General features: G+C 38.6%; 1 protein-coding gene across 2 annotated transcripts in view; it reads right to left on the reverse strand.

The window, feature by feature from the left end:
* Positions 1-22832, reverse strand: part of LOC134226751 (uncharacterized) — a 392985-nt gene that overhangs the window by 53880 nt on the left and 316273 nt on the right. The window lies entirely within an intron of this gene.

Raw genomic sequence — 22832 nt, forward strand, 5'->3', positions numbered from 1 at the left:
TATAATCAGAATAAAATCATTTGTTCATTTTTTGAAAATGGTCAAACTGATCAATGCTACCCCGGCGATAAGAGCTCTCTCGGATTACGGTACCTAATACTAATTTGTTAATGATAATGGAAACTTCACGTAGTAGTAATACACTCAAATCATTAATTACTAATTTGTTTCTAGAAAGTTGACTATGAATCGTTTACACCGATGTATGTCCAATTAGCTGGGACCCTCCTTAGCTGTGCGGTAAGACGCGCGGCTACAAAGCAAGACCATGCTGAGGGTGGCTGGGTTCGATTCCCGGTGCCGGTCTAGACAATTTTCGGATTGGAAATTTCCTCGACTTTCCTGGGCATAAAAGTATCATCGTGTTAGCATCATGATATACGAATGCAAAAATGGTAACTTGGCTTAGAAACCTCGCAGTTAATAACTGTGGAAGTGCTTAATGAACACTCAGCTGCGAGGCGGCTCTGTCCCAGTGTGGGGATGTAATGCCAATAAGAAGAAGAAGATGCCCAATTAGCTAGCGATTTTTGTATTTTTAAATATGCGGTGACTGGCAGTTGGAATAGTATTTCAAGGTTTTAATTATATTCACAGAGTTATGAATAATTATGAATAATAATAATCGAAAATTTAAGATTAATAAACGCAATTAAAAATGAATCTATGAACTTTGAAGTTGTTCCATCTCTCCTTGGTCGAATATTCTAATGCCAAAGGAGCGTGACTTGAGTGCCTTGAATGAGAGCACGGTGTCTCTGTGGGAAAATGTTATTTTATAAAAATCAGTAACTCCGAAATACATACTACGCTAAAGTATGAACTCTCCTCTTTCTTGTCATGGGTATATTAAAATGGTGTATCGGGGGACCTAGATTTTTTTTCATCTTTTTTCAGTATTTTCAGTCCAATTTCCATACAAATCTTAAATTATGTATAATATAAAAAACTTCTGAGCCCATAGTCTAATACGACCGATTTTAAAACAATGGGACAGGGTTGAAACGTGCTCACCAATTAAGTTCGTCCACGTTCGTCCAATCTCTTCATCAAGCTGTCCATTCCTTCAATTTGGACGGACGAGTGATATCCATAAGAGACCGCATGGCAGCCGTGAAAGTATTCGTGGGGTTTACAGCTGTGGAACCTCCGGTAGCTATTAGTATCATGGTTGCTACTGTCGCTGATGCAGTCAAATAGATCCAGCTCAGTAAAATGTGTTCACATCCAAAGTATACATTTGTGAATGGTTTTTAGGTATGTATTTACTCTACTGAAGTTATATTTTTTTGTTGGGCAACATTTGGTTTTTCAATGTATATTATTCTGATGTCTTCATGTCCTTTGCCCTAACAATGCTATGGAGTTATTAATATTTGAAAAAAAAAACAGATAAATCAAATTAAAGAAATAGCTAGCCAGGTAGAAGACCCATCGAATGGATGGTCAAGATAAAATATTCAATTAAAACCAACTGTGTACCTATACCATCAGTTCGTCATTACCAAAATAAATCATTCATCATTCAAAATAATTGCTGTCTATCAAAAATCGATATTTGAGAATATTTTTTTTTAACATATGAGATATTTTTTCTTGGAACTTAGAATTGATAGAGTATAGCCAGATTTCTGTACACCAGCTTTGAATTTTTGCTTTTGAAACCTTCATTTGTTCCATGTTCCAAGCTTCCAACCCGGTTCTTTTTTTCGTCGCCTAGGTCTTTGCCGATTATATCGAGTCGCATTATCTCTTATATTGTTCGTAATTAATGGTTTTCCAGGCGGCTTATTAGGCCTGCGCAAACCTCCTGTCTCGTCAGAGGGCCGTCGTGTCAGGGCTGTTTTGCGTCCCACCTAACACCAGGACTTGGGCTGGTGTGACCAAAGTAAACAAATGCTTGTTATCGCGGAGGTATTGTTATTGCCTAATGATTATTATGGCGAATTAAAACGCAAGAAGTGAAATGCATTGGATTTGTTCTAGAAACAGCTTCAAAACACTTCAATACACAAACCCCCCCCAATAAAGAAGCAACAAGAAACTCACGTGTTTGCACTCTGTGGGAGACTTGGTTATCGAATTAAAAAGCTTTAGAAGTGAATACTCCCGTGAAGTCACTTGAAGGATTGAACAAAAACGAAAGTTGCCAACATAATAACAAGAGTCGAAATAAGTGTAAGAAGATCCTCTTTGCGCAACTTTATAATCAGAAACTTTGGCTAATACCTGAAAAATAGGCAAATAACTTTAATTGAACTGAAAAATATCTATTTGAGGAGGTGAAATGCAAGAAATGTTCTGCTTGTAACTTTTATAAAAAAACAGAGGGCAGTCGGTGCAAAGTAATCTCTTTTGCTTCATTCGCCCTTATTTCAGACAGACCTTGAAATAATTTTGCATACTGATCATCCCTTAAATATTTCAACATCATCACCAATGTCACAAGTACGGCGCCTCCTTCTAGTGTGATGACATTCCACCCATCTCAAACAAAACGCTAATCAACCTTTGATAAAGCACCAACAATGCATCTCACTTTTTTAACACTACAACACGACGGCAAACATTCACCAGGCTGAGTGTGCTACAGTGTTTCACTCATTGAAGAATGCCGTTGTTTATTTATTTGCATACCAGGCGGATGCTTGTTTACATGTTAAACTTTACGTTCGTTGGATACCGGTATCGCACAATCGTAAACCAGGAATAAGGAATCTAACCGCACGGTCCAAAAGTTGCACAAACCATAGCCTCAGGTTACACAGCAATCTCCTGGCCAAGTTTGTCTTTACAGTAATTCAATGTTTCTAATTCCAGAAAATCCCTTGACATACACATACCGGTGCCACAGAATGTCAAGCTTCCTGTGGTATACACACGATCCGCTTCCTTACCCGATAAGTTTTGGTTTTCTTTGGTGCCACTAATTTGCATTGCTCAACCCACTTGTTCGAAAGGGCCTCCATCTCAGTTGCTTTATACTTTGGTTGTAAAGGAAGCATCTCACCCGACCGTGGACCCGGCAGTTTGTGAATGAACATGCGAATGTTCCATATCTGTGGGTAGGTGGAAGACGCCGCACTCAGGCATGGCAGTGAACGCTTTTCACACTCCCAACAGTAAGAGACAAGAACGCTGCTTGCCTGCGAGTTGCGATACCGTAGATTTTACAATCGTGAGCATCATGAGTTTAGCCATGGTCAGCGGGGAGCAATTTCATTCATAAATTTCACTCGCACAGTTTTAATTGAGACACATGGCCCAATTATTTGCACAGTGATGCTGAAGGATGCTCAGCTGTTCCGTCTATGGTAGTATTTTTCTTGTTTCGTTTATAGGTGGATACTATAGAAGCGAAATACCCAGACTGTTACAACATTTGAGATCTGTCACATCCTTGGGACTGGCCAAGAAAAGTTTTCTTATGAGGAATTGCAAAGCAAACGTACTTTATTTGTTATTATAAATGGCGTAGATAATCGGAATAGGCTGTAAAATGCTTTGGTTAGACTACAATTTAAAATAAACTTAATGTACACAGTGTTCGAAGACTCCTTCAATTATAATTATTAAATATGTTCGCCGGATCTGCTTTTAAACGGTTCAGTTGCCCCCAGGATATACTGAATTGTATTTTTTTGCCTTTCTCGTACGTCAAGATGGCTATAGGGTCACGGGGGGTAATGTTGGATGATGAAATGTTGGTTCATTAGTCATCAATGCAAATAAATCAATAATTCAGCGGAATACATCGTTCAGTGGGCCGGGCCTGGTTACAGTCATTTTGGGACTCTGTCGAGAAAAAATGTTGGAGTTGGAACAGTATTTTTATGCTGATGCATTCATTTATTTAGTCTACATCTAAACAGATAACACTGAATCAACAATTTGACGCCACAATACACGATTCGAGGCCGCATCTCTCCATCCTCGAATACGCCCCACGCTCGCCAAGTCGTTCTGCACCTGGTCTGCCCATCTCGCTCGCTGCGCTCCACGCCGTCTCGTACCTGCCGGATCGGAAGCGAACATCATATTTGCAGGGTTGCTGTCCGGCATTCTTGCAACATGTTCTGTCCATCGTACCCTTCCGGCTTTAGCTACCTTCTGGATACTGGGTTCGCCGTAGAGTTGGGCGAGCTCGTGGTTCATTTTTCGCCACCACACATCGTCTTCTTGCACACCGCCAAAGATGGTCCTAAGCACCCGTCTCTCGAATACTCCGAGTGCTTGCAACTCCTCCTCGAGCATTGTCCATGTTTCATGTCCGTAGAGGACAACCAGTCTTATAAGCGTCTTGTACATGACACATTTGGTGCAGTGGCGGATCTTTTTTGACCGCAGTTTCTTCTGGAGCCCATAGTAGGCCCGACTTCCACAGATGATGCGCCTTCGTATTTCACGACTAACATTGTTATCAGCCGTTAGCAAGGATCCGAGGTAGACGAATTCCTCGACCATCTCGAAGGTATCCCCGTCTATCGTAACACTGCTTCCCAGGCAGGCCCTGTTGCGCTCGGTTCCGCCCACAAACATATACTTTGTCTTTGACGCATTCATCATTAGTCCAACTTTTGTTGCTTCACGTTTCAGGCGGGTGTACAGTTCTACAACCTTTGCAAATGTTCGGCCGACAATGTCCATGTGATCCGCGAAACAAATAAATTGACTGGATCTGTTGAAAATCGTACCCCGGCTGTTACACCCGGCCCTCCGCATGACACCTTCTAGCACAATGTTGATTTGAGAGCAGGGACGGGAATGGTTGACATTTCTTTTTACCATTCCTTCTTCTATGCAAAAAAAATAAAAACAAAACCACGGCAGCCACAGCAGCAGCCACGCCAAGCAGACGACAGTCAGCACATGCTTTTACCATTTGAATAATTTGTTTGAGAAACTGCATAAGTCCATTTTACACTATTTTGAGAAAACAACGAAAAACTGTTTTTTAACAAATTTGCACCGAATCTTTCAATTTCTTCGATACAGATCAATAGTTTTTGGCAAAACTCAACACCCTGGGGCACTTTCAGTGCAAAAAATGTAAGCAGTACTCCACAATTGCTCTTCAAAGTACGTGGACATATGTAGTTTCTCAAACAAACGAAATTTTTTTCATACATTCCTGAAGAAAAATTTTTTTTTCGTATTTTTTGCCAGAATATGTATTTTTGGACGAGGATTCAGAATATATAAAAATCTCATTTTGGCCAAAAATGTTACATATGCAGTTTCTCAAACAAACGGTTCATTTTCTCTCCCCACAATTAATGTTTTCGTACAATAATTTCACAGCGTATAACCGTTTTTGGTGGGAAATATTCATTTCATTACTACTTGCTTGATTTAGAGACAAGAACGAATAAATCAGTACCTACGGATAGCACTCCTTCTAGGCTTTGCGCTACAGGTAATTGAACTCGATTCTGTGCTGTTTGCGCTGCGCACGAGCCGAAACAAAAATTTTCACGCAAATGTTGACCGCGCGCCGGCACGACTCTAACGTAGCAGCAAGCAAACAGTTTGCTTCATCGGAAAAATAAATGTCACGATGTCGCGTACATTTTTTTTTGGCAAACCGTTTCGGCTTGTTTGGGGCAAGACATTTGACTGAAAAAAAGATAAACATTCGCATAATCAAAGTGTTTTAATGTACATTTCCCAACACTGAATTTGAGAGATCTTGATGTGGCAGACCATTTATTCTTTCAAAGCCTCAAACACGTAATATTTTTGTTTTTTTCTCTCTGAGTTTATTTTTTATTTTTTGTCTCTATCCTATTGTTCTATGCACCATAAAGATCTGGCCATCCGAAAAATGCTCCCTGTCGTACCATTGTTAGGGCACAACGCTACGCTACACTACACTGGTCAAGCAATTGGTCCAACATTAACTCCGCCCCCAAGAAAATGCTTCGTTTACTGCTTTGATTGAACGTGTGTGAAGTTATTCGAACAACCGTTTGACAGTTGGCGGTTCGGTTGGAAAAAAATCCAAGCGGTTTGATTTTGGTTTGGGGGCGGAGTCAAAGTTCGTCGAACATGTTTGAGCGTTTGTAGTGAAGTCGCAGAAACCCTCATAGGGTAACCGGCGGTAATGTTGGCCCTGGATGTAACATTGGCTCATCACGCAAATTAATCAATATTTCAGCGATAATACGTCGATTTGTAGGGAGATATTAACCACTGCTTCTTTAGAAAAGTGTATCAAACATATATCTGCTTCATTACTCTAGATTTATACGCTTCTTAAACTATTGAAAGCAATTATGTTGCGTGAAAAATCACATTGACTCGGTTTTTTAGCAGCCATGTTTCGTTGACTTATGCAGGCTGGCTGTACTAGAGTTTTTCTTTTGCCCAATAAAAGAGTTTTCTGAATGAACATACCTGCCTTCGCACATCAGATGAATGGATACCAACCACACTATGTCAGCTATCATTTTTATTTCACAATTTCTATTAGTATAGCGACATTATTAACCAAAACTTTTCTGGACAATACTGGGGGCACCCGTAGTCAAATGTTGGCATGCGCTTTCGATTTGTAGCACTACGTTAGTATAGGTGAAACTCTAAAATCCAAACATTCTCACCAATAACCCGTACTGGAGAAATTAACCGAAAGCTGCAGATAGAATATCCGATGCTTGCGATTGAGATGCTGAGAATTTTTGTAAACACAGGTTAATCCACTCAGCGGTTAAGTTTCATTCACAAGCCTCTAGTAATGCTTAATGTATTGTAGGGTTCTGAAATTTATAAAGTCCTTAACGCTCAGACAACTATACCCTCCCACAACCTAAAACGTCATGTAGTTTGTGAATGGGCCTCATGATGCTTTTCTCGAAACACGATATAATCGCTTTCATTCGCAGAACATACCAAAAAAACCCAGATTAATCCACCTAGCGGCGATGATGCTTTTCTCGTGCATCGTAAAATGTACTGAAAAAATCACATAGGAAAGGTCAAAAAAGCACTTTAGGGGGATAGATCGCATATTTTCTATAATTTTTCATGTTTTTGCATTAATTACTATGCATTCCCACCATTCTTGAAAAAATTTTTTTTTCAAGGGGGACCCTTGGGAAAAAAACAATGATTTTCAATAATTTCGAAATGCAATGTTCGATCAGGCCAATTTTCAATAGCAAACAATGGGACCGCATTCCCCGTCGAATGCGACTTGTTGCAAGTAAATCGGGTAATGCTAAGTTCCAAAAAGTGTGTCTACAAAATTTGTACACATACACACATACACACACACACACACATACATACATACACACAAACAGACATCACCTCAATTCGTCGAGCTGAGTCGATTGGTATATAACACTAAGGGTCTCCGAGCCTTCTATCAAAAGTTTGGTTTTGGAGTGAAATTATAGCCTTTACGTATACTTAGTATACGAGAAAGGCAATAATTGCCTACCTTACGGCTTCCAAACACGATTCAAGCGAAAGCGATTTAAGCATCAACCTTTTTGCCTTTCTCGTACAACAAAGTTGTACCGAAAGGCTATATGATTGCTTCAAAAAAGAACTTTTGATAGAAGGCTCGGAGACCCATAGTGTTATATACCGATCAACTCAGCTCGACGAACTGAGGTGATGTCTGTATGTGTGTATGTATGTGTGTGTGTATGTGTGTATGTGTACAAATTTTGTAGACACACTTTTTGGAACTTAGCATTATCCGATTTACTCGCAACTAGTTGCATTCGACGGGAAATGCGGTCCTATTGTTTGCTATTGAAAATTTGCCATATCATACATTGCATTTCGGAATTACATATTGGAAAACCATTGTTTTGTCCCAAGGGTCCCCTTGGAAAAAAAATTCAAAACCAAAAAAATTGTTTTTTTTTTCGAAAATGATGGCGATGCATTTTAACTAATGCAAAAACATGCGAAATGATCGAAAAAATGTGATCTATTCTCCTAAAGAGCTTTTTTGACCTTTCCAATGTGATTCTTTCAATATATTTTATAATGCACGAGAAAGTCATCATTACTGCTAGGTTGATTAATCTGGGTTTTTTTGGGTTAGATACACCATTTTCTTCATAATTTCGTAAATAAATGATTCAATTAGTGTATGAATATCTTCTTTCGCACGAATCCTACAAACATTTTCTCATTTAATAATGGAAAGATACATTGGATCGTATATTTCATTAGATAAATTTTCAACGTCATTTCATGTGAATAATTTCAAGTCAAATTACTTGACAAATACCTTCATCATAATTTAGATCTACTATTGCTTGCAAAAAGTATTTTGATCTGCAAAATGATACCGAAAAAGTATTCTTTCAACTCGGGAAGTTGAAACACGTGAGAGATTTGAGAGGATTCACAACAGCTGATCGATATAGAGAGGAGTGGAGTCAAACGCACGTAAGAATCATGAAACTTCAATGCAGGCAGAGTTAAAAACAAGCATCCAATAATTGTATTTATGAATAATTGTGTAATAATATCAGGTAGTTGGCTCAGTTATAACTGTTTATGCACAGTACAAAGCAAGGAATTGTCTAGAATAAGTTTTACAATTGGCTTTCTTCAGTAGTGCGTTATGCATCATCCCCACCTAAACCATTGTTTACGTTTTGGAAAAAAGTTTCTTTGAGAGTATCGCGAGAGCGAGAGCAACACAACTGCCATGGTTTCAACTAGCAGTAAATCTTAAAATTATGCGGCAGCCAATAATTAACGTATGCAATTTGTTTGAAGGCACAACATGAGGGCTAGAACATGTAGCCTTTTTGCAATTGCAATTTTTAATACAGTTTTCATTTTTCTAAACTTTTTCACTTGCAAATATGGTAAATATTTGGGAAATAAATGATTCATATAATAGTACTTTCGTTAGCATGTCCTTGGTAAGCGTGCTATTGGGGGAATCAAAAACGCACTCTCACAATCAGTGTAGTAGTATTTTACATGCAACCACAGAGAACAGACATGGAGGCTCGAACAAAATTTCTTGCAAAACATGTGTAAACAAACACACCGAACCTCAACGCCATCGACGTCGACATTGCAACTCACAATCTCATTTTGACAACACGATGGCGCTGGCATGCTTTTGCATGCATAACGACACTAGCGCACAGTGGCATTTTTTGATGACGCTAGCGCTGATTATGCAAGAGATAACGGCGACATTCCAAAGTAATTTCAAAATGATCAGTAAAAAGTTATCACAACATGCCGAGTAGAGCTTCAACGTCTGTTCTCTGTGATGCAACCAATTAGAATTCACGCTCAATCAGATGATTTGATTTTCTCTATTAGGTTCTGCAGCATGACGTCACGAATGAATTCGGTCCTCGTCGAATGAACTTTTTTGACAGTTCAGTAGTACTTTCCACTGACTCCGACAAGGATCGAGTTCGTGATTGGTTGGCTACCCCCGAGTCCAACGCGAAGTACTACTAATCAGTCATCAGTTTGAGGTTAGATACAGACGCTGCAGAACTTAATTTGTTTGCATGCTGCCTTTATTCAACGCAAGCAAAATGACTGGTACTACAAACAGCAACCCATCTTTATCTTTCGTATGTTCGAAATCAACAATCACTCGTCCCAAGTGGGCTGAAAAATGATCCACCTGATAGGGACAAGGATGCCGACATTTTGTCAATTTCTCTCGAGACTTTCGCTGGTTTTAATGAGATATTGGGGACATTCATCGCCGTTTTTTGCTATTTGGCGTCAACACCAAATCACAGAGAACAGACGTTGAAGCTCTACTCGCCATGTTGTGATAACTTTTTACTGATCATTTTGAAATTACTTTGGAATGTCGCCGTTATCTCGTGCATAATCAGCGCTAGCGTCATCAAAAAATGCCACTGTGCGCTAGTGTCGTTATGCATGCAAAAGCATGCCAGCGCCATCGTGTTGTCAAAATGAGATTGTGAGTTGCAATGTCGACGTCGATGGCGTTGAGGTTCGGTGTGTTTGTTTACACATGTTTTGCAAGAAATTTTGTTCGAGCCTCCATGTCTGTTCTCTGTGACCAAATGTAAGCAAGCCGGCTGGTGGAATAATTCTGGTTGGAAATGCAATATATGAAGATTTATAACGATAAATGTGCTCAACCGTAGCATAATGGACCAAGGTTTGAGCAGTTACCCCTATATTTGTTGATTGTTGATGTTCAAGTTGGCGGGTCGGTCGTTCGTGTGTGATATTGTTGGTCGAGTAAATTGAGTGTTTGTATCGCGGTTTGTAGAACATGGTCGATGCCGATGACTGAACGAGAGATGGAGTCAATGTTCGTCAAACTGCTTGACTGGTGTGTACGATGCATAAAATTCCCGGATGAGATCCAAATGCTTACCCTGTCTATGTGGCAGTGAAATAGCACTTGCCGTTTACTATATAAGTAAATATTCAATGGCTTTGAAACCATCAAAGTAGGCCTGATACCAATAATCGAATAAACAATAATCCAAGCAGTCGTTGCACGTGGATGTCAGTCACATGTGCTGCACCATCCAAGGTAAAAGGTTTTCCTGGAGACTCCCGCTTGTATATTAACGGAACAAACTCCACATTGGCGATCTTGCCAGATTAAAATCACACACACACACAGACATCACCTCAATTCGTCGAACTGAGTCGATTGGTATATAACACTATGGGTCTCCGGGCCTTCTATAAAAAGTTTGTTTTTGGAGCGATCATATAGCCTTTACCGTATACTTAGTATACGAGAAAGGCAAAACGAATATTTGATTTGAAAAAAAAGGCATCTGAGCACAGGCCGTAGAAAATAGTTTAGCATGTATTTAGCTAATTTCCGCTCCATTTTTAATTAATTTATAATATTTTTTTTAAAATAATTAATAATAAAAAATTATTGGTTTCATAATAGTCAAATTCAGCAACCCAACACACGACTTAAACTGAGAAAAAAGCTAGTTTCAAGCAGAAGAAGACTAATTTTAGTTAAGCGCTCTATCAGCTTCCAATGTTTATTGGGAAGCAACTAATAAGAAAATTCATCTTTGAACAAAGCCATTTTCATATGATTTGGCAAGTTATAATAAAAAAAATCGGAAAGTCCTGAGAAGGGGGGAATATGTGGCAGTGAAATAGCACTTGCCGTTTACTATATAAGTAAATATTCAATGGCTTTGAAACCATCAAAGTAGGCCTGATACCAATAATCGAATAAACAATAATCCAAGCAGTCGTTGCACGTGGATGTCAGTCACATGTGCTGCACCATCCAAGGTAAAAGGGTTTCCTGGAGACTCCCGCTTGTATATTAACGGAACAAACTCCACACTGTCCTTTATTTATGTAAACCCTCTAACCTCGACTTACGTTGATACAAACTAATAAGATGTTTTAATAATGATACTTCCACACTGATACTCTTCCCTCCCTCCCTCTTCATATGGGAGTTTGGCAGAAGGAAGGTTGTGAGATTCATATCATCACAAATATTTTCTCCCACTCGCCTTCAAATCCACTTCTTTTAAACCTTCTTCATGCCTGCCGTATCCTAACGGAACTATCAGTTTTCGCCTCTAATTCATTAACTATCATTAACAAGTCTAAGTTTAAAAGATGATATTAGCATTTCCATAACATTGTAGCAAAAGAAGATTTAAACAACTCAGTTTTTCATTTTCATGTTTTGGAATTTGTTATTGCCTGATAGAACCAAGTAAAGGAAGACCACCCCTGCTGTATGTCAATAATTCACTGGAATTACCCATTGGGTGCGGGATGTCGTTAAACAGTCAAATTGGTATACTGCTACAGTTTTATTATGATGCGCTTCAAATCGTTAGCCAGTCCTAGTACAACCGGAATCAGCATCACAAGATGATCGTCGCTAAGCATCAGGGCTGTAATGAATAGCACAGGTCATCCGCTGCTAACCTAAATGTTAGTGTGTTCAGATCACGCACGTATCCATCCTACTTCGTACCCCATTCCATCCATTTACATTACAGGGGAAGATGGTCCAATATGCACTCGAGAATCTTTTTCGATGTTTTACACATCGTATCATTTCAATTTGCAGGCAAAAAGTTTACATTACATTACATCTTGCTCAAAATAATTAGATTTCGTAGCTTTCTAGCGCATTCAAGGACAAGGTTGGAAGAGTGCTTAATATGGCCACCACAATAGCAGACTGATCTCCGTATAACAATTTCAGGAGCAATATGAAAATGTAACTCGATATGCTTGCTTATTTGTAGAAAACTTTGTGAGATATTTGCAGCTCTGAACGCCAAATGTATAGCCGCCAATGTTCCAGAGAAAATGCGAGATGAATTGTACGCAATCAAACATCGTTTTGAATTTCGTTAAACAAAATTGAACCTACTGTATACCAGTGGAGTAAAGTAACATTCTTGAGAAAGGCGAATGGTTGTCTGTCTTAACCTAATTGAACTGGTGGACTTCGTACCCATACGGTTAGCGAGGTCAGTCGTCTAAGCGAATTTGCGTGCCGTAAACTATATAATTTCCTATAAGTGCGTTTGAGAATATTCTCCCCTACCAGTTACATATAGTCTGCCATCAATTCCGGTGGTGTCATATAGTATTTATCTACAGAGCACACGTTCTGCTCACGTTAGCACAATTTCGATCTCGTGTGGAAGTTTTCATTCAGGAATAAAATACCTCGTTGGGATGATATGCATTTAATAGCTTCATACAGTAATCCGTGATGGAGATTGGGCATCAAAACATAGACGCAATTTTAATGACTACGCGGATAGTCATTAAACCAGTAGTTATCTACCGCAAAATCGGTAAACAGAAAAAGGAAACGAAAATTTAATTTGACACCAAAGAAAATGCGCGAGTAAGATTTAGGTCTGGCGTTAATGACGACGGTGTACATTGGACTGGCAGTAATTCAATATGTTTAAGTAAACAAATCCTATTGCTATAACTGGTACTGGTGCCGCTTGGGTACGAAAGGAATCAAATTGGACAGTACGCTGTGAATGATGGATTTGTTGAATGATTATAATAACTTCTTTAATTATCCGGATGACTTTTTTTTAGTTCAATCCAGATGACTGCACTAAAAAGATAGATTTGAATATTTATTTTATGTTTTTTCAATGCAATTATGTAATCAAATAGGAGCATTCCTAAAACACACTGTTGAAAGAAGACCCAAATACAATTCTTGGAACTTAACATAATACCGATTTGTACCGGAAAAATCATGAGAATAATCATTCTTTGAATATCGGAAGAAGTATAATATGTTGTTATTTAAAAAGGTGGAATCAACATTTTGGAATGTATAATAAGTTTTGAAATAAATATTGTGTATGAATTTCATAATCAGAAAATATTCGCATTTAGATTTAGACATTTTATTTTTCGATAGGCACAGTTTTCAACAAAATATATACAATCCTATACCGAATGGATATCTCGCTTCGTATAACTAATTTACTCTGCACGAAGAACTTTAGTCCAAATTATGCCAACAGCAGAATGGATCTCCCTAATAGGATTTTCGAAGCGATTACTACTTCCGTCGTTTGGAAAGCCAGCCAAAACGTCGCGACACCAACGTCCTTCTCGTATCGCATGCTTTTCCCGGTCACGTAACTTCCTCAATAGTTCAATGCCGGCGATACACAAGGGCAAACAAGAAAATAAGCAAAATTTTTGCGGAAATATTCCAACTTTTTTGATCGTGTCCGAAGAAACAAGCATCATAAAAAATGTCAATCATGCCATGGTGTAGAATAGAACACGCTAATAATGACCAAGCTTGTCCGTAGGGAGAAATGAATTCAATTAATAGCTTGTTGCCAATGGCTATGTAAATTTTCTCTGTTCCTCGAAGAGTTCTGCTTCTACGTAGGATCCAGGCATAAATGATGAAAAATGCAATGAGGAACAATTTGCGCTGATTTTATCCGAAGGAGAAAAGTTACACTCCTATAGTACGTAGAGACTGAAGGGACATGCTTCTCACACTTTGGTGATCGAGTGACTGTGGCCAGCCCATGCGCCTATGTTTTTACTGGTACTGTATTTGACTTGGGGCAAAATTATGATTCACTGCATGGCTTCCCTCTCACTTTGTTCATGGACTAATCCTTCGGTCTGCACAGTGCACACATTACGGTGGTTGTTGGACATACAGAGACTGGAAGTTTTTTCATTAATGAAGTCACGATACACTTGACATGGAGTAGTTTATCCAACTTCCTCTGTTTCACTCGCCACGACATCATAACCCTTATTATCGAGATATTGCATGTAGCTACGATCACTAGGGTAGCATTTTCAGACGAAATACATATATATCCACCTAGCAGTCAGTGGTAGGACCTTTCCAGTTTATAATAAAGGAAAACACTTTAGAAAGGTAGAAAATAAGTAATCCACTACTCTAAGCCGTTATGGGTAAGCGCAATCAAAGCTTTCATTTATTATTTACTAGCAGACCCGACGAACTACGTTTCGCCTAAAATTGATTTATGATCAGAGACAGTTATGCAAAAAGTTGTGTTCCATTTGTGTGGGAGCCCCTCCTTCTAGAGCGGGCAGGGGTCTCGAACCATCTTAAGAACCTTCTCCGGGCCCAAAAACTCCACCATACAAATTTTCACGCCGATCGGTTCAGTTGTTTCCGAGTCTATAAGGTTCAGACAGACAGAAATTCAGATATAGAAGATTACTGATATTTTCTATTCTATAAACATTTCATACTTGTCGCTCTCTAGTGATATCTGTCGACTACATTTTCTTTTCATCTTCTTTGTTGTCATAACATTTTCCATTGAGCTATTAATGTGTCATAGCTTAGTCCTTATTAAGAACTTATAATCTGTGAGGCTTCTACCTTATCGTTTTGCCAGTTACCATTTTGCATAATGAGAATATTCATTAACCTAAGGAAATTTTTACACCGGAGCTAGGAATCGAACCCAGCCACATTCAGTATGGTCTTGCTTTGTAGTCGCTCATACTACTGCTATACTAAGAGAAGTCCCAAGTAATTGCTGGAATTATCTCACTGAATTTCATCAACTGAAACAATTTTATCACGATCCAAGACACATTAATAACAATTTCTAGAAATTACTAAGGCAGCTTTTAAAACTCATCGAATGATCCATAAATTCGATGTTCACGTACACAGCATGTGAAAGATATAATTCGAAAAATGTATTGGAGGTAAACCACTTTCTTTCGATGGAATTCGAATTGAGAGTCGTTAGTTCGAATTCCATCGAAGGGTAGTTCGAATTTTGACTTTTTTACTTCCATATGCTTAATCGATGACATTTGCTAATTTAATAGTACTAGTACTACCTAAAATTTGCAAGTTTGGTTGTAATTTGACTGAGCACGATCAGTTTAAATTGTATATGAAAATTAATATGAAAACCGTAACTTTTGTAGAAAACCGTACCGCAACGTTGCCCATTGAACTCTAAAAATATATGAATACGTTGGCAACATAGGAAATTTAGCACGGGAACAGATCGTCTGTGTTGATTATATTCAATTAGTTCATGGGCCACCTAACGGAACAGTCTTTCTCATAAGTAGTAATTTTTAAAGTAATTTTTAAACTAACTTCAAATGCGACGTAAACATTCAAATTATATCCAAATTAGTCTATTAAAATGGTAAATACAATCGTTTAAGCAAAAAGAGGAGCAAAAATGTCAAAATTTAAATCACTCTCATGGTCAATGCACGGAAAATAGGCATTCAACTTCGATTGAACTTAAATCATAAAATACATATATGTGTGCATAAAGTACATATCTGTGTGAAAAAAAGATCTTGCTCATCCTATGTACTTTACGACCCCTCCAAAGGAAGGGATAGCAAGATCCATATCGAACTCTATTCTAGTCTAGATTAGTCTACACTACATCCAAACAAAAAAAGTATGCATGACCTGCAAGGGTCTATTTTATACAATCTCTGCATAAGAACTATACAGGTAATGTACCAATACTTTAAACCTTTGTGGAAGACATAACTTTGATAAAAATTAAAACCTGAATAATAATTAAATATTGATTTTTCCAACGTTTTCATTTGAAATGACTATATTCTCAATCCAGTTGAAAACCGGAATTGGGGGATAGCGAAGTTGGATTTTTCTCACAATCCGTACGTTAAACCTAACTTCGGAAGTGGTGTTTTCATATCGCGAGGCGCTATTCAGCGCACCACTTCCGAAAATAGGTTTAACGTACGGATTGTGAGAAAAATCCAACTTCGCTAGCACCCAATTTCGGGTTTCAACTGGATTGAGTATAACTAATGCCCAAAAAAAAACGATGTTCGAAAATTTATGGTGCTCAACCTTGAAATGAAAGATATACCTGTCTGGATAATTTTGACGTAGGACTACGTCTGTGTTTTCTATATTGGGGTACACTTTACGATTGCGAAAATCAGGGACCGTCACGAAAATATGATAGACTTTAAACTTTAATATCTCAGCCGTTTCTCGATGGATTTTCAATTTTTTTGGACCATTCGATCAAGGATGAGTCAACGCTTCTTTGTATTTATATGAAAATACTATTTTTCAACTATTTATTATCGATAATTGATAAAATGTTTAGAAATAGGTAAACTAACCAATCACGTACATGCATCACTAGCACAGACATCAAAAATCAATCTAATCCTCAGTTTGAACAAGATTTTACGCAGAGCGGACGCATCAAAGCGATCGCAGCGAAGTGGAGACAGCCTAACGGAGGTGCTACTAACATTTTCAAAAAATCCATCGCATTGGTGGTTTTGCTCGATGTGTTGCTGCAGATCATTCAACCTCAATGAACCAGCATTTCATATGAAGAAAGGGTTGACCATAAAAATAGCACTGTGGCGATACCACACCGCCAGTGCCGATGCTGAAAATTTATTACAAATTGTGGTGTCAGTTATTTGGAAAGGAGCATTGGGAAAAGAAAATTGGTTCTTATCAGGACCAACATTTTACGAAAAGAAAGAGGTAATTGCGAAAATGAACTGTTTCGGTGGCATCGGTTTTGGCGTGGTAGCTTGGTTCCATCCATTAAAATTCACTACATAATTTCCCTCCTACGCGCTTCTAAATTCGCTATTTGCGATTGAGTTTTGCACTTTGAAGAAAGTTAATTTCGGATAGTCGGATCAACCTTCTTTTGTATAAAATCAATGAAGACGCCACCTCAGGGGAAACTTTCTACAGCAATTACCCATCGGTGAACGTCGCTCGGACAGACAGATGCCAAGAGATAATGTTTGGTAATATGAAAAAACTTCGTCTTGAGTCAAATTCCTGCTGTTATTCCTCACAACAATACGCATTTTGGATAAACAACATCTCATAACCAAATTCAGAATCTTGCGAGAAAGTTTCATAGGATTCTTAGAATTTGTCATTCTCCGAATGGTCCGCTGTCTGCGGAATCCCGATCAAAATGGCTCGCGCGCGCCGAAAAGCAGTTTTCTTATATCTAATGAAGTAATTCCATTAGCACCGCCCCTTCATTAATCGTTATGAGTGCACAATATATTTACACCCATACAGATCACAAAGGGGCGGGGCTAACGGGCTTAATTTATTGAATACAAGAAAGCTGCTTTACGGCGCGCGCGAGCCATTTTGATCGGGATTCCACAGAGAGCGGTTCGACATTCAATGCAGCGGAGCGAACACAGCAGCACGAAGTGGGTGGCAGTGTGGCAATGCTAAAAATTTATTTCAAATTTTGGAGGCTTAGCGAAAAATCATCAAGTGGCGGTCGGACAGTTTCAACGCAAGGTGTCGACAAGCGATTGGATGCAGTTAGTTATTGGAAAGCCGCTTGGGAAAAGAAAATTGGTTCTTCTCAGGACCAACATTTTATGGAAATAAAGAGTTAATTGCGTTAATGGACTGTTTCGGTGGCATCGGGTTTGGCGTGGTAGCTTGGTTGCTGTTAGTGATCCCATCCATTCAAATTTACTGCATCATCTCCCCCCGACGCGCTATCAAATTTGCTATTTACGATTGATTTTTTTACTTTGAAGAAACATTATTTCGGATAGTCGGATCCACCTTCTTTTGTATACAATGTTGGCTTTTGTATAAAATTAATGAAGACGCCACCTCAGTGGAAACTATCTACAGTAGACCTCTTCATGTTTTCAAAAAGTATCAAAAATTCAACTGGTCAGCCAAGAATCACAATTTTTATGCTAAAATAAGTCTCCTGTCAAATTTTCAGCTAATTCGGATAAAATTTCGAGGTGGCTCAAGTCGATTTAGTGTTTTTGGGCTATTTTCAATTTTGGAAAAAATCTAACAAGAGATATAAACGTCAAAAACTATCGCAACAACCTCTATACGGAAGCTTTTGGTGTGCTCTACAAGTCTTGTGAACATTGCGATTCGTTCCGTTCACGTTTTGTCCATGTTAAAGTGATTTCCAAGCTTTAAAGTGCATAAAAATACTATTTCCATTAAAAGTCGTTGTTCTACAACATTCTTGAGTTTATGACAAATGATTGTTAATTTATTATATTATAGTTCCTCTTTTTTCCCTGGAAATTTGAGTGAGAACCGACAAAAATTTGTGGCCATGTAGGATTTACGACCGACCATCCTCGAATTCTTATTGTCGAAGTCATAGGTTTCAATAATTGCCCATGTGCGATTTACCGTTAAATTTTTAAAAATCAGAAGCTGAACATTTGTCATAAATTTGCACGCTAAGATTTCTTCAAACAAGTTGTTCAAACAAAGAAGCTTCGATTTCACTTGTTACTACAATGCACTCAATGTTAAAATCATGCAGACATATGATGAATTTAACAAAATTTGGAAGTCGTTTGTTGTAAGCATCAAGTATCATATGATTTAATTTATGTTTTATTCGAACAACTTGCTTGAAGAAATCCTAACGTGCAAATTTATTACAAATGTTCAGCTTCTGATTTTTAAGAATTTAACGGTAAATCGCACATAGGCAATTATATTACTCAAATAAAAAGGGTAAAAAGAGGAATAATAATATAATAAATTAACAATCATTTGTCATAAACTCAAGAATTTTGTAGAACAACGACTTTTGGGGGAAACAGTATTTTTATGCACTTAAATGCTTGAAAATAACTTTAACATGGACAAAACGTGAACGGAACGAATCGCAATGTTCACAAGACTTGTAGAACACACCAAAAGCTTCCGTATAGAGGTTGTTGCGATAGTTTTCGACGTTTATATCTCTTGTTAGATTTTTCCCAAAATTGAAAATAGCCCAAAACACTAAATTGACTTGAGCCACCTCGAAATTTTATCCGAATTAGCTGAAAATTTGACAGGAGACTTATTTTAGCATAAGAATTGTGATGCTGGGCTGACCGATTGAATTTTTGATACTTTTTGAAAACATGAAGAGGTCTAATCTACAGCAACCATCCATCGGTGAACGTCGCTCGGACAGACAGATGTCAAGAGATAATGTTTTGCAATATGAAGAAACTTCGTCTTGAGTCAAATTTCTGTTGTTATTCCTCGCAACAATACGCATCTTAGATAACCAACATATCATAACCAAATTCAGAATCTTGCCAGAAAATGTCATAGGATTCTGAGAATTTGTCATTCTCCGAACGGTCCGTTGTCTGCTGCGGAATCCCGATCGAAATGGCTCGCGCGCGCGCCGGAAAGCAGCTTGCTTATATCTAATGAAGTGATTCCATTAGTCCCGGCCCTTCAATAATCGTTATGAGTGCACATTATATTTACAACCATAGAGATCACAAAGGGGCGGGGCTAACGGGCTTAATTTATTGAATACAAGAAAGCTGCTTTCCGGCGCGCGCGGGCCATTTTGATCGGAATTCCGCGGAATGAACGGAATGAGCGGTTCGAAAAAAAATTGATGCAGCGGAGTGGACACAGCAGCATGAAGGCGTGAATAGCAGTGGCAATGCTGAAAATTAATTCCAAATGGTGGAGGCTTAGCGAAAAATCATCAAGTGGCGGTCGGACAATTTCAACGCAAGGTGCTGACAAGCGTTGGGATGCAGTTAGTTATTGGAAAGACGCATTGGGAAAAGAAAATTGGTTCTTCTCAGGACCAGCATTTTATAGAAAAAAAGAGTTAATTGCGAAAATGGATCGTTTCGGCGGCGTTTAGCGGGTTTAGCGTGATAGCTTGGTTGTTGCTAGTGATTCCATCCGTTCAATTCAGTTGCATCATCGCCCTACGCCACGATATCAAATTTGCTAGTTACGATTGAGTTTTGCACTTTGAAGAAAGTTCATATCGGATTGTCGGATCAACCTTCTGTTGTATAAAGACCTTTTTGGAGGACACCATCCTCAAAAATGTCCGAAATAAAGGAGAAATAAGCAGAATCAGAAGTGGCGTTAAACCAAACGCAAATATATTTATTTGCAACGTTTGGTTTTCGTCCGCGATGTAAGCGTACGTGGCAAAGTAAGGATTGTGATGTGAAAGCCAGTCGATAGGCTTCAGCGGCCGATGAGTCATGTTAATTCCACGGTTAGAGACTCAAAGTTCATTCAACTGGGAACAACTATTCGACTTCTTGATTCAGTTGGCCTCCGAGCTGTTTGCTCAATGTAAATAAAACGACACAAATCATTATGGCAAATACCATCAATTTCAAATAGCTACGTAGTCCTACGTCACCTTTGCGTACAACCCGATTGGGCTGTACCTTTGAGTTTTTGTAGAACAAACCGAATATCTAAAAAATCGTTTAAAGGTCGCGCTAGATCGATTTTTGAAAAATGAGCATTTTTTAGGTAAAAAATCAAATAGTGGGTCCTTTCCTCATTTTTTTTGGGGTCACCCATTCGTTTTATATTTTTTTATTTTTCTGCGGATCTTTGCCTATATTCTCCATGAATTAGTTTTTGGTATTATGCGTTTTTACAGTCTGCAGAACTTTTTAAATATCGAAAAAAGCACATTTTTGCCTTTCTCGTATACTAAGTATACGGTAAAGGCTATATGATCGCTCCAAAAACAAACTTTTTATAGAAGGCCCGGAGACCCATAGTGTTATATACCAATCGACTCAGTTCGACGAATTGAGGTGATGTCTGTGTGTGTGTGTGTGTGTGTGTGTGTGTGTGTGTGTGTGTGTGTGTATGTGTGTGTGTGTGTGTGTGTGTGTGTGCGCAAAACTACCCAAAAAATGTCACTCATTTTTCGGGCACTTATCCTTAACCGATTTTCTCGCAACAAGTTGCATTCGACGCAGAATCCTGTCCTATTGTTTCCTATTTGAAATTGGCCAGATCGGACTATGGGATCGATTGTTATGGCCAAAATACAAATTCATACGAAAAAATCGCGTAAAAATGTCACTCATTTTTCGGGCACTTATCCTCAACCGATTTGCTCGCAACAAGTTGCATTCGACGCAGAATCTTGTCCCATTGTTTCCTATTTGAAATTGGCCAGATCGAACTATGGGATCGAAAGTTATGGCCAAAATACAAATTCATACAAAAAAATCGCGTAAAAATGTCACTCATTTTCCGGGCACTTATTCTCAACCGATTTGCTCGCAACAAATTGCATTCGACGCAGAATCCTGTCCCATTGTTTCCTATTTGAAATTGGCCAGATCGAACTATGGGATCGAAAGTTATGGCCAAAATACAAATTCATACAAAAAAATCGCGTAAAAAATGTCACTCATTTTTCGGGCACTTATCCTCAACCGATTTGCTCGCAACAAATTGCATTCGACACAGAATCCTTTCCCATTGTTTCCTATTAAAAATTGGCCAGGTCGGACTATGGAATCGGAAGTTATGGCCAAAATACAAATTTATACGGAAAAATCGCGTAAAAAATGTCACTCATTTTTCGGGCACTTATCCTCAACCGATTTGCTCGCAATAAATTGCATTCGACGCAAAATCCTTTCCCATTGTTTCCTATTGAAAATTGACCAAGTCTGACTATGGGATCGGAAGTTATGGCCAAACTACCTTTTTTGCCTTTCTCGTATACAAAGTATACGTAAACGCTATATGTTCGCTCCAAAAATGGAGTCCCGGAGACCCATAGTGTTATATACCAATCGACTCAGTTCGACGAATTGAGGTGATGTCTGTGTGTGTGTGTATGTGTGTGTATGTGTGTGTGTATGTGTGTGTATGTGCGTGTGTATGTGTGTGTGTCTGTGCGCAAAAAATGTCACTCATTTTTCGGGCACTTATCCTCGACCGATTTGCTCGCAACAAGTTGCATTCGACGCAGAATCCTGTCCCATTGTTTCCTGTTTGAAATTGGCCAAATCTAACTATGGGATCGAGAGTTATGGCCAAAATACAAATTCATACGAAAAAATCGCGTAAAAATGTCACTCATTTTTCGGGCACTTTTCCTCAACCGATTTGCTCGCAACAAGTTGCATTCGACGCAAAATCCTGTCCTATTGTTTCCTATTTGAAATTGGCCAGATCGGACTATGGGATCGAGAGTTATGGCCAAAATACAAATTCATACGAAAAAATCGCGTAAAAAATGTCACCAATTTTTGGGCACTTATTCTCAACCGATTTGCTTGCAACAAGTTGCATTCGACGCAGAATTCTGTCCCATTGTTTCCTATTTGAAATTGGCCAGATCGGACTATGGGATCGAGAGTTATGGCCAAAATACAAATTCATACGAAAAAAGCGCGTATAAAATGTCACTCATTTTTCGGGCACTTATCCTCAACCGATTTGCTCGCAACAAAATGCATTCGACGCAAAATCCTGTCCCATTGTTTCCTATTTGAAATTGGCCAGATCGGACTATGGGATC

The sequence above is a fragment of the Armigeres subalbatus genome, chromosome 3, assembly GCF_024139115.2.
Source record: "Armigeres subalbatus isolate Guangzhou_Male chromosome 3, GZ_Asu_2, whole genome shotgun sequence".
Lineage (NCBI taxonomy): Eukaryota > Metazoa > Arthropoda > Insecta > Diptera > Culicidae > Armigeres > Armigeres subalbatus.